Source organism: Pseudophryne corroboree, chromosome 6 (genome assembly GCF_028390025.1).
Source record: "Pseudophryne corroboree isolate aPseCor3 chromosome 6, aPseCor3.hap2, whole genome shotgun sequence".
NCBI classification, from domain to species: Eukaryota; Metazoa; Chordata; class Amphibia; order Anura; family Myobatrachidae; genus Pseudophryne; species Pseudophryne corroboree.
The window spans coordinates 660520076-660536022 of record NC_086449.1 but is presented as its reverse complement, the minus strand read 5'-3'; positions in this window follow the sequence as shown (position 1 = coordinate 660536022).

Here is a 15947-nt window from a genome sequence, read left to right as displayed (position 1 = left end):
GATACCATACAACCGAGATACCCGCCTGGGGGCACTGCTTCTGCACAAGCTATGCAGCGTTTGCTAATTATAGGCTATATGTAAATACCTTAAACTAAGCTGGTACCTCTGCTGTCTGTTACACAATGCAGGAACATCCACTAATGTACTTTGGGGGTCATTCCGAGTTGTTGGTTCGTTGCCGTTTTTTGCAGCGCAGTGAACAGATTACTACTGCGCATGCGTATGCACCGCAATGCGCACGCGTGTCGTACGGGTACAAAGCGGATCATTGCTGGGCAATGGATTTAACGAAGAATCCATTCACACAGCCGATCGCAAGGAGATTGACAGGAAGATGGCGTTTGTGGGTGTCAACTGACCATTTTCTGGGAGTGTCTGGAAAAACGCAGGCGTGTCAAAGCGTTTGCAGGGCGGGTGTCTGACGTCAGTTCTGGGACCAAAAAGACTGAAGTGATCGCAAGGGCTGAGTAAGTCCAGAGCTACTCAGAAACTGCAAAAAACGTTTTTGTCCCGCTCGGCTGCACACGCGTTCTCACTCTTGCAAAGCGAAAATACACTCCCCGTGGGCGGCGACTATGCGTTTGCACGGCTGCTAAAAGTAGCTAGCGAGCGATCAACTCGGAATGACCCCCATTATACTATGAAGGGAATCATACACACACACACACACACACACACACACACACACACACACACACACACACACACACATTATTTTTATTTTTTTGCAGAACCTATAGGTGGTATTAATATAAATGTCAGTTGTGTGTGATGGAATATGGAAGTTAGTCTTCATGATGAATAACTTAACCAGGTTTTGGTTTGTTAACCAGATAGAATGGGTTTCAGGGTCTCTGGCATTACTGTGTCTTAAAGACACAGCCCTTTCTTGGTTCCTATCCTACTTATCTAATCGCTCCTTCAGTGTTCGCTTCTCTGAATCTACCTCCTCTTCACTACCTCTTTCAGTTGGAGTACCACAAGGCTCAGTCCTCTGCTTTTCTCTATCTATACCTAATCTCTTGGTAAACTAATCAGCTCTTTTGGATTTTAGTATCATCTGTACGCAGATGATACTCAAATCTACCTATCCTCCCCTGATTTGTCCCTATCTGTACTGGGCTGTGTCACTGAATGCCTATCTGCCATTTGATCTTGGATGACATCTCACCACCTCAAACTTAATATTTCAAAGTCAGAGTTAATTATATTTCCACTGGCCAATAGTAGGTACCAACCTGATATCTCTATCACTGTTGACCCGACAATCTACTCTACCCCACAAGCTCGCTGCCTAGGTGTCATCCTTAACTCTGATCTGTCCTTTGTTCCCCACATTCAATCTGTCTCAAAATCATGTTACACGCATCTAAAAAACATATCCAAAATACGACCATACCTTACACAAGACACTGCTAGAACTCTAATCCATGCTTTCATTATCTCCCGCATTGATTATTGCAATAGTCTCCTAATTAGTCTTCCCAAAACGAGACTCTCACCACTACAATCCATTCTGAATGCAGCTGCAAGGCTAATCTTCCTCGCTAGACGTTCATCGTCTGCAGATCCACTCTGTCAGTCTCTCCATTGGTTACCTGTATTCTACCGTATTCAATATAAAATACTGTTACTCACACACAAGGCCATTAACCAAACTACACCAACAAACACCACTTCGCTTGTCTCAAAATATCTCCCAACCGACCTCTTCGCTCTTCACAAGATCTGAGTCTCTCATCCACACTCATTACTTGCTCCCGCTCACGATTGCAGGACTTTCATTGGGCTGCACCCACTCCCTGGAATGCCCTACCATGCACAATAAGACTCTCTTGTAGTCTCCAAACCTTCAAGCGTTCCTTGAAAACTCACCTCTTCAGGCAAGTGTATCAAATTCCAGAACCGCCCACATAACTTTCATAAACCTTCCTATCAAATTGCATCCACTCTGCACAGTCCACACATATCCTCACATGTCTTCTCATCCTTCCTCTCAACCCCGGTTCATCATTGCTGTATGACCATATCATACAGCCCACCAAGAACTTTTGCAATCTGGTGGACAACTATGCAATAGATTGCACCTATCCTTGTGTATCCATGCCTATTTCCCTATAGATTGTAAGCTTGCGAGCAGGGCCTTCCTACCTCTAAGACTGTTTGTTATTACCCAGATTTGTTATATCATTGTTTGTTATATCATTGTTATTTCCAATTGTAAAGCGCAACGGAATTTGCAGCGCTATATAAGAAACTGTTAATAAATAATAAATAAATAAATTACTCCCACTCTCCGTACAGGAGTGGCACTAAGGGGCATGTCCTTCCACAAAGTGCATGTCCAGTAGCACATCTCGGTTGGCCAGGTCAGAAGTCATGCTGTGATACAACTCTGGCTGTATAATATCGTCCAGGCGGCTCAGAGGAGACAACGCAAAGTGCTCTCCTCCAACACACCCCTTGCTCAAGTTTGTCTCTGGTTACATAACAATGCAAAACATTCCACATTTTGGACGTCTCACCTGTAGCCAAAAATACAGGATGACATACAAATCAAAACATGCCATCATTGCCGGATCAAGTGTGGAGGTGGGTGGTTGGCGACAGAGGTGGTTGCCCTGGGGTCTCCCTAATCAGAGGAACCCCCACACAGGTCACCTGCCAAGAACAGGTACCCAGAGTCGCCTGTTCCCAGGCAGGGGCTGCCACAGCTGATCTGCATGTACAGTCAGTGTTGCAGTGCATATAGCACAGAGTGTCACCTGATTCCCGAAACCCCTCATCAGCATCACATGACACATCACCTCCATGACTGTGATGATGGGACTCTGTGCTGTATGCAGCAGGGGCACAGAACTGGAAGCATTCAGAGGAGCCAACCATGGGAGCTGAGTAAGTACTCAGGGGCACTGGGTGGGCACTGTATTCTGTGGGGCATATTGAGCGGGTTCACTACGGGTGGCCGGCGGTCGGGCTCCCGGCGACCAGCATCCCGGCGCCGGGAGCCCGACCGCCGGCTTACCGACAGCTTGGCGAGCGCAAATGAGCCCCTTGCGGGCTCGCTGCGCTCGCCACGCTACGGGCACGGTGGCGCGCTACGCGCGCCACACTATTTTATTCTCCCTCTATGGGGGTCGTGGACCCCCACGAGGGAAAATAATTGTCGGTATGCCGGCTGTCGGGCTCCCGGCGCCGGTATACTGAGCGCCGGGAGCCCGACCGCCGGCAAACAGAAGACCACCCTATTGAGCATGTAGGGATTACTGTGGGGCATATTGGGGAGGGCACTGTGGGACACGGTATCAAATTTATTGGTGGGGGTGCCCAAAAGCCTTAATCTGGCCCTGCATGGAATAACACATCAATGTTTCAAATGCATTCCAGTCCACGTCTTTGTAGGAAGACATTTAGTACATGTGACGCCAGACCTTTGGTCAGCATATCAGCAAAGATTCCCATCACTGGCTACATATTTCACGATAACTAAAGTGCTATCTACAAGCTCACTTATAAAATGGTGTTTTATGACAATATTGTTAGACAAACCAGGTTGTTTGGTGCTGGAAGACCAGTCAATTGCATATTTGTTGTCACATATAATATGGACAATCATCTTTTGGACGAAGAAAATCTAACTCACACTAGAGGCCAAATGTAATAGAGTGAGAGTTTCAGAAAGTGAGAGATTTGGCAAGGTTTTTCAGGGGTTTTTTTTTTTTTAAAGTGGCAATCATTTACACTGCAAAACCAGGGTGATCTTGCTGTGTAAATGATTGCCACTTTAAAAAAAACCCTGCAAAAACGTACCAAATCTCTCACTTTCTGAAACTCTCACTCTATTACACATTGGAGGAGCCAGCAGGCATGAGGAAATGGTTATTTCTAAATCCAAATTGGGTAAGGGACCAATGACGTCCCCAGGGGGAGGAGCCATGCCCGAACAGGCTACTTGCAATGTACCCTTGTGGGCTCGCTTCGCTCGCCACGCTTTGGGCTTGGTGGCTCGCACTGCTACGCTCGCCACCGAGTTATTAAAGGTAGTAGTTGGTGGCATGGATAGTAGAAGAACTATCCTGCTTTCCTAGCTCCTCCCCCTGATGTGGCTCCTCCCCCTGATGTCACAGGTACTTTAGGCCACTTGATTCTAGCATTTACCATCAGGAAATGAGCAGCCAAACTGGTGTAGCAGCCCTGGAGCTCTAGCATCCAGCCATATCACACGAGACTCAGCAGGAGCTCTCAGGCAAGTTCTTCTGCAGAGAAATGGGAGGGAAGGCAGTGGCAAGTGTCTGTGGCTAACAATGTGTGCTGGGGGAGGCAGTGGCAAATGAACAATGTGTCCCGGGGGGGGGGGGGGGGGGAGGCAGTGACAAATGAACAGTGTGTACTGGGGGAGGCAGTGGCAAATGAACAGTGTGTACTGGGGGAGGCAGTGGCAAATGAACAGTGTGTGCTGGGGGGCAGTGGCAAATGAACAGTGTGTGCTGGGACGGCAGTGGCAAATGAACAGTGTGTCCCGGGGGGGGGGGGCAGTGGCAAATGAACAGTGTGTCCCGGGGGGGGGGGCAGTGGCAAATGAACAGTGTGTGCTGGGGGAGGCAGTGGCAAATGAATAGTGTGTGCTGGGGGGCAGTGGCAAATGAACAGTGTGTGGTGGGACGGCAGTGGCAAATGAACAGTGTGTGCTGGGGGGCAATGGCAAATGAACAGTGTGTGCTGGGGGGGCAATGGCAAATGAACAGTGTGTGCTGGGGGGGCAATGGCAAATGAACAGTGTGTGCTGGGGGGGCAATGGCAAATGAACAGTGTGTGCTGGGACGGCAGTGGCAAATGAACAGTGTGTCCCGGGGGGGGGGGGGCAGTGGCAAATGAACAGTGTGTCCCGGGCGGGGCAGTGGCAAATGAACAGTGTGTGCTGGGGGAGGCAGTGGCAAATGAATAGTGTGTGCTGGGGGGCAGTGGCAAATGAACAGTGTGTGGTGGGACGGCAGTGGCAAATGAACAGTGTGTGCTGGGTTGGCAGTGGCAAATGAACAGTGTGTGCTGGGGGGGCAATGGCAAATGAACAGTGTGTGCTGGGGGGGCAATGGCAAATGAACAGTCTGTGCTGGGGTGCAGTGGCAAATGAACAGTGTATGCTGGGGGGGCAATGGCAAATGAACAGTGTGTGCTGGGGGGCAGTGGCAAATGAACAGTGTGTCCTGGGAGTGCAGTGGCAAATGAACAATGTGTGCTGGGGGGCAGTGGCAAATGAACAGTGTGTGCTGGGGTGGCAGTGGCAAATGAAGAAAGTGTGCTGGGGGACAGTGGCAAATGAAGAATGTGTGCTGGGGGGGTGGGCAGTGCAATTAAACAATGTGTGCTGCATGCTGAGTTTTATGCTTTAAAAACCCTGCAGTGCAAAGGGGGGGAAAAGGAATACTCACCTGCTCCGGGGCTCATCTGTTCCCAGCTGCTGCATCCTCCGATCGTTCGACCAGCATGAAGTAAGAAACCAGCCAAAAAAGGTAAGTGTAGTGTAGTGCGTTCCGGGGAGGGGGGTGCAGAATGAGATACATAACTGTCCTGTGCCCGGCTGGTCCCTGGAAGATCTCCCTGAGACACTGGAGAAGAAGAACCAGAGGAGAGGCAGCACTGAGGAAGAGGAGTAAAAACGAATTAAGATAATTGGAAATTTCCAATTGCTTAATTAGTCATCAGAGGGGGTGGGTGTGCCACAGCAATTCAGAGCAATTCCTGACCATTTTTCCTAAAGATAGGGATTTTTGGAAAAACTGGTCATGCACCTGTGGGAAAAACCCTGTACGCGCAAGATTTTTTGCTATTCTCGCACCTAATTGAATTTGCCCCTAAGATTGTAACCAGTGATTTATTTAAACAGGAGGTGAAGATGGCCTCTACCAACTGTGTGGGGTTATTCAGAGGTGCAGTACAAGGCTCCTGTGAGCACCGCCATGACAGCGTTATAGTGAGCTGAAGATGGCCTCTACCAACTGTGTGGGGTTATTCAGAGGCGCAGTACAAGACTCCTGTGAGCACCGCCATGACAGCGTTATAGTTGTAGACTGAAGTATGTACATTAATGTACACTGCTAAATAAATAAATCTACATGAATAGATGTATGGATATGGTGATAGAGGGTGTTTTTCTGGTTTTGTCTTGTAGGCAGTTATCGTGCAGTCTGCTTTGCAAAAAATATAATTTTGCTTTTTAGACTCCAGGGGGTAAATTTACTAAGGTGGGAGATTTTTAGAACTGGTGATGTTGCCCATGGCAACCAATCAGATTTTACCATTTATCTAGCTGCTTCTAGCATATAATAGATATAATCTGATTGGTTGCTATAGGCAACATCACCAGTTCTAAAAATCTCCCACCTTAGTAATTTTACCCCCAGATATTTTACAGAAAGATATATTTGAAGACATTCCTGATTGTATGGTATGTCCCAAAGCTACATGAAACATACACAGTTTGGGCATGGTAAAACTTTCCCAATAGTTGCTGTGTATAATGTACAAACCATAAATAGTGTTCTAGATGAGCCAACACATATTTACTTTCACAAGTGCTTTTCCTTCTGCCATTTATACCATCATCTTCTAGCCACGGCCTATACTTGGGTACTATGACTGCAGATGCCTCAATGTTTATAAACCTTGCCATTTCCTGCAATGTTTTGTATGTAAATTCACTTTGTTCTTCTGTTCATACTGCTCGACTGTTTATTAACTTTGTAAGACAGTGCGGACCCCTTATAAAGGATAATAATAATAATCATAAAGGATATTGAAGTATTTATCACAATGGACCATTGTTTTCTGACGTTATATGGCCCGGTAGCAGATGCAATCTTTAGATAGCGCTAACTATGGTAGCCTGTGATCTACATTTCACAAAATTTACCTGAAAGATTCGTAGGGTATCTTGCTTCTCTCCTCCAACTCCAAATATGACTGTTTGCAGTAAGTGGGGAAGGAGAAGCTCTGATATTTTGACTAGGCCAGTAGATATGTAATATACATGGTCACTGCAATGCTCTCTGTAACAAACGGTGGTCACTGCAATGCTCTCTGTAATATATGGTGGTCACTGATGCTCTCTGGAATATACGGTGGTCACTGATGCTCTCTGTAATATACATGGTCACTGCAATGCTCTCTGTAATATACGGTGGTCACTGCAATGCTCTCTGTAATATATGGTGGTCACTGATGGGGCTTTAATGAGTCTCCTGTTATGTGACAGCTGTGCTTGCTCTCCTGGTGCATAACTCACTTATGCAGCAGAAGAGCGCAGCCGTCTTTCACTGCTCCTTCTGTGTGATGGTCTCCTCATAGAGCAAATGTAAATCAGTACCCACCACTGATGCAAGTTGGCCAAGCTGGCTACTGAGCTTCAAGGTGCATGATGGGAGAGTTGAAGAAAACCAGTGAACACATGGGGGCCTGGCCCTTAGGCGACTGAACGTCTTCATTATAAAAAGAAAAATACATGTAATCGGCCGGTGGTTGATGGAAGGCATGGGGGGGGGGGGGGGGGGGGGAATAACGTGTTTGGGTTATCTGGTTAGGGGGCACTAGGCTGGAGCTTTGCCTAGAGTGCAGAGAGACCTTGCACAGGCCCTGTTCACACAACTTTCACATTCTGGGTTGTTCACTGACATTCCTGTAACCATGCTGTCTAGAAGTTCCTGTACATTGTTGCACCCTGCATGACCCAGTCTCCTATGCAACAGCTCCATAGACTGGTTGGAATCTGAAGCTGCCATTGCACAACAATCCTCAGTGTGTATGATGTACATTTGTTGGCACCGGGTCGCCTTTGCAATTATAGTCCCTCCTTTATTGTGCATAACACACCGACCATATGCGAATTGGACCTCGTAACGCTTCTTTTCCAGTACTCTGATGGCAATCGGGTTGGTTCCTAGATCTGGCACAAATAGTACATATTCAATTTCTATGTCTGTGATGACTGTTTTGCCCTTGATCCTCAAACACACAGTAATTGTCCTAAATTTTGTATCAATTAAGACTTTATCTCCTACAGTATTCCCCTGACATTTACAGAATCACATGACTTTAATGACTTGAACTTTCATTACAGCTGAACTACCTCATGGCTCCCGAGTCCATGTACCAGCAATCTTTGTCACCTACTTTTAATACTGACTCATTCTTTCTATCTATCATTATTGCATGATGAAGTACCACTTGGTTCACTTGCTCTACATTATGAGGCCTTATGTCCTACTTTATTACACTTGTAGTGATTGTACTTAGGCTTTTTGGGGTATTATGGGGCAGATGTATTAACCTGGAGAAGGCATAAGGAAGTGATAAACCAGTGATATGTGCAAGGTGATAAAGGCACCAGCCAATCAGCTCCAATATGTAAATTAACAGTTAGGATCTGATTGGCTGGTGCCTTTATCACCTTGCACATATCACTGGTTTATCACTTCCTTATGCCTTCTCCAGGTTAATACATCTACCCCAATGTCCTTTAACAGCAGAATTGGATTCTCAGCATTGGTCTTAACAGATGTGCACTCTTGAAACGGTAGCAGCCCGTACAATCTCTGTTAATAGTTTGGCAGCACATGACTCCAAAGCTACTACTAGAAAATAATACTCTGGCGTAATATTGGTAGCATCGCCATTGCAACCTCCTCATCATCTATGTGGACACCTACTGATTCCATTTGCTGATAGACAGTATCCTATCTATGGGGGTAATTCCAAGTTGATTGCAGCAGGAATCTTTTTAGCAGTTGGGCAAAACCATGTGCACTGCAGGGGAGGCAGATATAACGTGCAGAGAGAGTTAGATTTGGGTGTGGTGTGTTCAATCTGCAATCTAATTTGGAGTGTAAAAATAAAGCAGCCAGTATTTACCCAGCACAGAAATAAAATACCCCACCCAAATCTAACTCTCTCTGCACATGTTATATCTGCCTCCCCTGCAGTGCACAAGGTTTTGCCCAATTGCTATCAAAAATCCTGCTGCGATCAACTTGGAATTACCCCCTATATATTTATTCATATTTTACACATACTGTACTTAACTTATATCCTCATTCCGAGTTGTTCGCTCGCTAGCTGCTTTTAGCAGCATTGCACACGCTAGGCCGCCGCCCTCTGGGAGTGTATCTTAGCTTAGCAGAATAGCGAACGAAAGAGTAGCAGAACTGCTACTAAATATTTTCAAGCAGTTTCTGAGTAGCTCCAGACCTACTCCTAGATTGCGATCACCTCAGTCCGTTTAGTTCCTGGTTTGACGTCACAAACATGCCCTGCGTTCGGCCAGCCACTCCCCCATTTCTCCAGAAACTCCCGCGTTTTTCCCTGACACGCCTGCGTTTTTTAGCACACTCCCGGAAAACGCTCTGAAAGCGCCGCACGAACACCAGCAAATCTACTAAGTTTTGTGTAAAATAACTTAGCGCATGCACTCTGCATACCATGCACATTTGCATTTAGCAACAAATCGCAGCATAGCGAAAATCGGCAACGAGCGAACAACTCGGAATGACCACCCTAGTGCTGTATAGAGTGCACACCAGGCTTAAGGTTCTCCTTAAGCCTTTATATTCACAAGATGTCTGCAATGCTATCCACATTTCATGCTGCTCTACAGCTAGACCTGTGGTTCCCTTGATCTTTTTCCACATTATCTGAGTTGGGGTTTTCTCTGAGTCACTAGTGACCTCACTTTAACTGCATCTGCATGGTGAATTTCAATGTAGTTTAATTCTCTAGGCCTGTTGTGAAGCCCATACTAACACTTGTACTTTACATTTACCCTTAGTATGAATAAATTAATTTTGTGTACTCACTCAGATCCTTTTATTCAATGTTGCTGCAGCCACTTTTCTCTGTGTTGTTGTTCATCATAAGCTGGTGACCTGTGCCTATAATCTATTCACATTACATATAGGCATTCATATACAGTAGGTTGTAGCGGTGTGTGATGGAGGTCCGGCAACCACGATGAATAACCCAACCAAGTTTTGGTTTATTAACCTGGCAGAACAGGCCGCAGAATAACACAGGGTTAGTCAAATAGGCATACAATGTATATAGCACGTTTGACAGGTCCAGCCAGGAATGTGTAATGGTTAATACATGGTGGTGAGCTGTATAGTGAAGCACACTCCCGAGTTAGTACACCGTGGTGGAGGCAGCCAGTAGCGGATCTTGCCACGGGCAAGCAGGACTTTTGCCCGGGGCGCCGCCTTTCGGAGGGCGCAGGGCGCCATCCGGAGAGCGCCGCACCATGGCAAGATCCGCTGCTGCTGTGTGCCCCCCGCTGCCCCCCTGCTGCCGCTGGCCGCTGCCCCCCGCTGCCGCTGGGAACGGAAACTAGACGCGTACGCGTCTAGTTTCCCTTCGTGGAGAGGTCCTTTACTGTGCGGTGCGCGATGACGTCATCGCGCACCGCACAGCAAAGGTCCTCTCCACAAACGGAACTAGACGCTACGCGTCTAGTTTCCCTTCGTAGAGAGGACCTTTGCTGTGCGGTGCGCGATGACGTCATCGCACACCGCACATCATTTCAGTCTGTACAGGGGGCGTAAATGACCACGCCCCCTGTATGAAGCCACGCCCCCTAATGCCGCCCAGGGCGCCAGAAGCCCTGGAACCGGCCCTGGTGGCAGCAGAGTAAATAGTGTAACTAGCGATGGTGAGACAGTGGCATCTGCAGGGTCTCTGGTCGGTGGTGCTTCTAGAGAGGAGCAGGCCCATGTGCAGGCGTCTGGGCCCCCTCCTCTCTAGCCAGCAGCGCTGTAGACTCTGGGCACTAGGGTCACTAGGGGACGCTAATGCTGTCTCAGATTCTAGTATGCATGCGCAGATCTCCGGGAAAATGGCACGTGGCCATCTTCCCAGAGATTTCCTTACTGCGCATGCGCAAATCTCCAGAAAAATGGCCGCCGCGTCATTTACCGGAGATGTGCTTAGAGATGCTGCTTCCACTGAGGGACTCTGGAGAGGTGAGTATTTAAAAAATGGGTGCAGTGTGTGCAGTGGGGCCCACACAGCAAACAATGCACCCATTGTAAATACGCCAGTGTCCCAGTGTCTCTGGCACTGCTCAAACTGTATGTTTCATACAGAATTCCGCAATACATTTATATGCTCTTCTTCCCTGCTATGACTTGATCAATTGCTAATTAATAACAGGGCTCTGACGGGTGGTCTTCAGTTTGCCGGCTTTTGGGATCCCGACACCCGGCATACCAACACCTTTTCTCCCACTTGGGAGTCCACGACCCCCCTGGAGGGAGAATAGATAGCATGGCGCGCGTAGCGCACCTCGATGGCCGCAACGTAGTGAGCGCAGTGAGCCCGCAATGGGCTCATTTGCACTCACTCAGCTGTCTGTATGTCGGTGGCTGGAATTCCGGCACTGGGATGCTGGCCACCTGGAGCCTGACCGCCGGCATACCATACTACACCCGGCTCTGACAGTTGAGCAAATAGCAGAACCTACAGTTCATGTTCCAAAAAGGTAAACTGCATTTTGAGAGGTTAGAAGAAATATTATAGTCAATTTAACTATGTGTGTTAGTTGTTATTATGTCAGTTAGTCAGTTGACGTGATTGCTCATTAGTATAGGTCAGTCAGCCTGTAGAAAGATAAAAAGTAAAAGGTCTAGATCAGTGGTTCTCAAACTGTGTGCGGTGGCACCTAGGGGTGCCGTGGGACTCTTGCAGGGGTGCATCAGGTTGGTGGTCCAGGACCAATTCAAATGATTTATGGTCAATGTAATAGGCAAAACTAAAAGGAATGTGTGTGCAGGTGCGCTAACAACAGCAGCTGGTATTGCGGTGGTCTAAAGTTCCCCAAATAAGTACAATAAGATAGAAAGGAAAAGGTATACCAGCGCTGGCTGTTTTGTCAGTAATGAACAATTAGGCTTATATTATTACATGTGACATTTAATAAAAAGTTGTAAACATTAAAAACATATTATGCAAATATTAATAGTTTAAAAAAGGCCACTGGTGGCAAAAAGACTAATTTAGTTGGATTGATCCACAGTCTCACAGTAATAATGCAATCAGTATTGGTTTTTACCAGATTAGTTGGTGGGAGAAAGTAGTCCCTTATTCTCACTGACTGTATTGTCCTTAGGTTGAGAAAGGATCCAACTTCCGGAAAAGAACCAGGACCTTTGGGAGATAGCACTCTCCTAGTATATCAGCTGGAATGTCCTTTGTGTGCTGATATGGTGACGGAACAAAATAAAGGTGGGAATAGGCAGTCCCTTAATCTCCTCAGATGGGATGTCCTTTAATGCTGGTAATGGGTCCCACTTGTAGATAAATGTATAGAAGTCTTTGGGAGATAGCACTCTCCTGGTATATCAGCTGGAGTATCCTTTAAAGTGCTGATGCAATATTTAAGTGATAAGTGATGGAATAAATATCAAATTAAGTCCTGGTTCATAAGATGACTGGAGAGCGTGGATTCCAACAATTGCAACATCAGTGGCGTGCAAACTGAGTTCAAACTTCTATACATTTATCTACAAGTGGGACCCATTCCCAGCATTAAAGGATATCCCGGTTGAGAAGATTAAGGGACTGCCTATTCCCACCTTTATTTTGTTCCATCACCATATTAGCACACAAAGGACATCCCAGCTGATATACTAGGACAGTGCTATCTCCCAAAGGTCCAGGTTCTTTTCCGGAAGTTGGATCCTTTCTCAACCTAAGGACAATACAGTCAGTAAGAATAAGGGACTACTTTCTCCCACCAACTAATCTGGTAAAAACCAATACAGGTTGAGTATCCCTTATCCAAAATGCTTGGGACCAGAGGTATTTTGGATATGGGATTTTTCCGTATTTTGGAATAATTGCATACCATAATGAGATATCATGGTGATGGGACCTAAATCTAAGCACAGAATGCATTTATGTTACATATACAACTTATACACATAGCCGGAAGGTAATTTTAGCCAATATTTTTTGTAAGTTTGTGCATTGAACAAAGTGTGTGTACATTTGCACAATTCGTTTATGTTTCATATACACCTTATATACACAGCCTGAATGTCATTTAATACAATATTTTTAATAACTGTGTGTATTAAACAAAGTTTGTGTACATTGAGCCATCAGAAAACAAAGGTTTCACTATCTTACTCTCACGCAAAAAAGTCCGTATTTCGGAATATTCCGTATTTCGGAATATTTGGATATGGGATACTCAACATGTACTGATCGCATTATTACTGTGAGACTGTGGATCAATCCAACTAAATTAGTCTTTTTGCCACCAGTGGCCTTTTTTAAACTATTAATATTTGCATAATATGTTTTTAATGTTTACAACTTTTTATTAAATGTCACATGTAATAATGTAAGCCTAATTGTTCATTACTGACAAAACAGCCAGCGCTGGTATACCTTTTCCTTTCTATCTAATAGGCAAAACTAGTGTTTGTGGTTTTGAATTATAAAATATGTGGACAAATTCAAGCAAATTTTGTTCCTCACCACACAGTTGAACCTAAGGATGACATATAAATACAATTTACTTAATTGAATATTTCTTCTAAATTCCTCTGTAAGAAACTTTTGGCCTAGGGGTGCCGTGAAAAAAAACTGATTCTCTAGGACGCCTTGATTAAAAAAAGTTTGAGAACCACTGGTCTAGAGGCAATCCACTACAGCTCATACCCAGTGCATTTACTGAGCAGTTTGTGCCTGCCAAAAACGCCTCCTTATTTATTAATATTGTTTATACTGTTTTTAGCATTTGATAAGTTTACTGCTTGTCTTCAGGAATATAAATAATATTTCCTGTGTTTTTGACCCTTCTATTTGTTTCAGTATGATCTACAGCATGATAGTCATTTTCCATCACATACTGTAGTAACAGTTTTATTTTCAGGAAGCTTCTCAAGAATAGTCACAGAATAAAATACACACAACACATTCAGTGTAAACAAGAAAGTTCTAAACCTAGCAATTAACTTGTAAGAAGGGTGTTACCTGGAGGACAAAAATAAAGAGTACACATAGGAAGAGTTAGTTATGGAAATGTATGGTTTTCCAATGTAATCAGAAGGAAACCAGAGGAATGTTGTGTCTGTTATTTAACTTGTAATTTCCTCTAAGGGACTGTCCCTAGGGAACATCACTGGTTAATGGGACCGGTAAAGTGTGGAATTATCCAAGATGACTCATACATTTTTTGTGTACACAGACAGGACTATGATATAGATCAGTGACCTTATGTTGAAGGTCCACTATTGTAAAACACTTTGTTAGAGGACTCATTCATCCTGAAAGTAGAGGGCCTTATACAGAGTTGGGAGCAAGTGTAAAATGTTCCCAGATTCTTTTTGTTACATACAGTATGTAAAGTGTAGAGGTGAATGCAAAGGTGAGATGAATACCTCCCCCATTCAAGTAACACAGCAGATGTGCCAGGAACACAAGACATGTGGACTCTCTGTGAGCACAAAAGATACACAGTGCACTGTACACCATACATTGTACAATTTACAGTAAATGGCTGGCAAGCATACCTCCCAACTTTTATCCAGAGCGCATGCACCATAAAAAGGGGTTGTAGACATACAAAAGGGGGCATGGCTTAGTTGGAAACGCAATACCAATAAGTCACTCTTCCCATTTTAATCACTGTGGGGGCATGGCCAGTACTCTGGGAGCTGTTGGCCCCAGTCCCTCTCTACTGTAAACCGCTGCATTCTCCTGATGGCATTTAGGGCAGCAATGACTCTCAGAGGTTCCCATATGAAAGTGTCTGAGCGGGGACAAATAGGTATTATGATATATGTTTAAGAAAAGCTTGGTGTACATACTGGCCGGAAAAATTATGCTAGAGTAGGAAAGGGCTTTTTCCAATACAGGCATGGTTAAAATAGGAAAATAACACTTGGACATGCCTCCGGTTATCTTAGAGTGACCCAAAATGTCCCATAGAAAAGTGCAATAAACCGATATGGCTCTATATTATGGTACGGGATGCACCAGAAGCCTGTCCAGTGAGTTATACCAGTCCTTCTCTGAAAGTGCCTAAGGACATGAGTCACATAAAGTAGAGGCAGGTTCATAAAAATGCCAAAGGGTACTGACTAACCATAGCAAATTGTGAGACCTCTGAATAGGACAGAGAACACTTATTACATATCGATACCAGAGTTCTAATATTATTAATCTCAGCTAATCTCCACATAGTGAAGGAATGTGTAGCCATGCTGCCTACAAAGTTTGGGTTTTGAATTTGGGGTTGGTATAATGAATGGTAAGCATGTAGACCAGCTTTATGGTAGAGAAAATGACAAATTTTCCTGGTCATCCAGGGAAGTGGATTTGTCCCACACTTTTATATCATTAGAAAGAATATGGATTGCCCGTCCTACATTAAACCCATACAGGTCCGATGGACAGCAGGTCAAAACTATTCGTAGGTACAGTATAACCTTTCTTTCCTCACACTCACTGCTTGACCCATTCCAGTCTGGCTTCCGTCCTCTCCACTCTACTGAAACTGCCCTTACAAAAGTATGCAATGACCTCCATGCTGCTAAATCTAAGGGACACTACTCTATACTTATTCTACTTGATCTCTCCGCTGCTTTTGACACTGTGGACCATCCTCTCCTACTGCAAATTCTTCACTCCATTGGTCTGCGTGACACTGCCCTCTCTTGGCTGTCCTCCTACCTTTCTGACCGTTCTTTCTCTGTCTCCTCTCATGACTCCACCTCCCCCTCACTTCCACTAACTGTAGGGGTACCCCAAGGTTCTGTCCTTGGTCCTCTTCTCTTCTCTCTCTATACGTCCTCACTAGGTAAGCTCATTAGTTCTTTTGGTTTCCAATATCATCTCTATGCTGATGACACCCAAATCTATCTTTCCTCTCCAGACCTCTCCCCTGCTCTCCT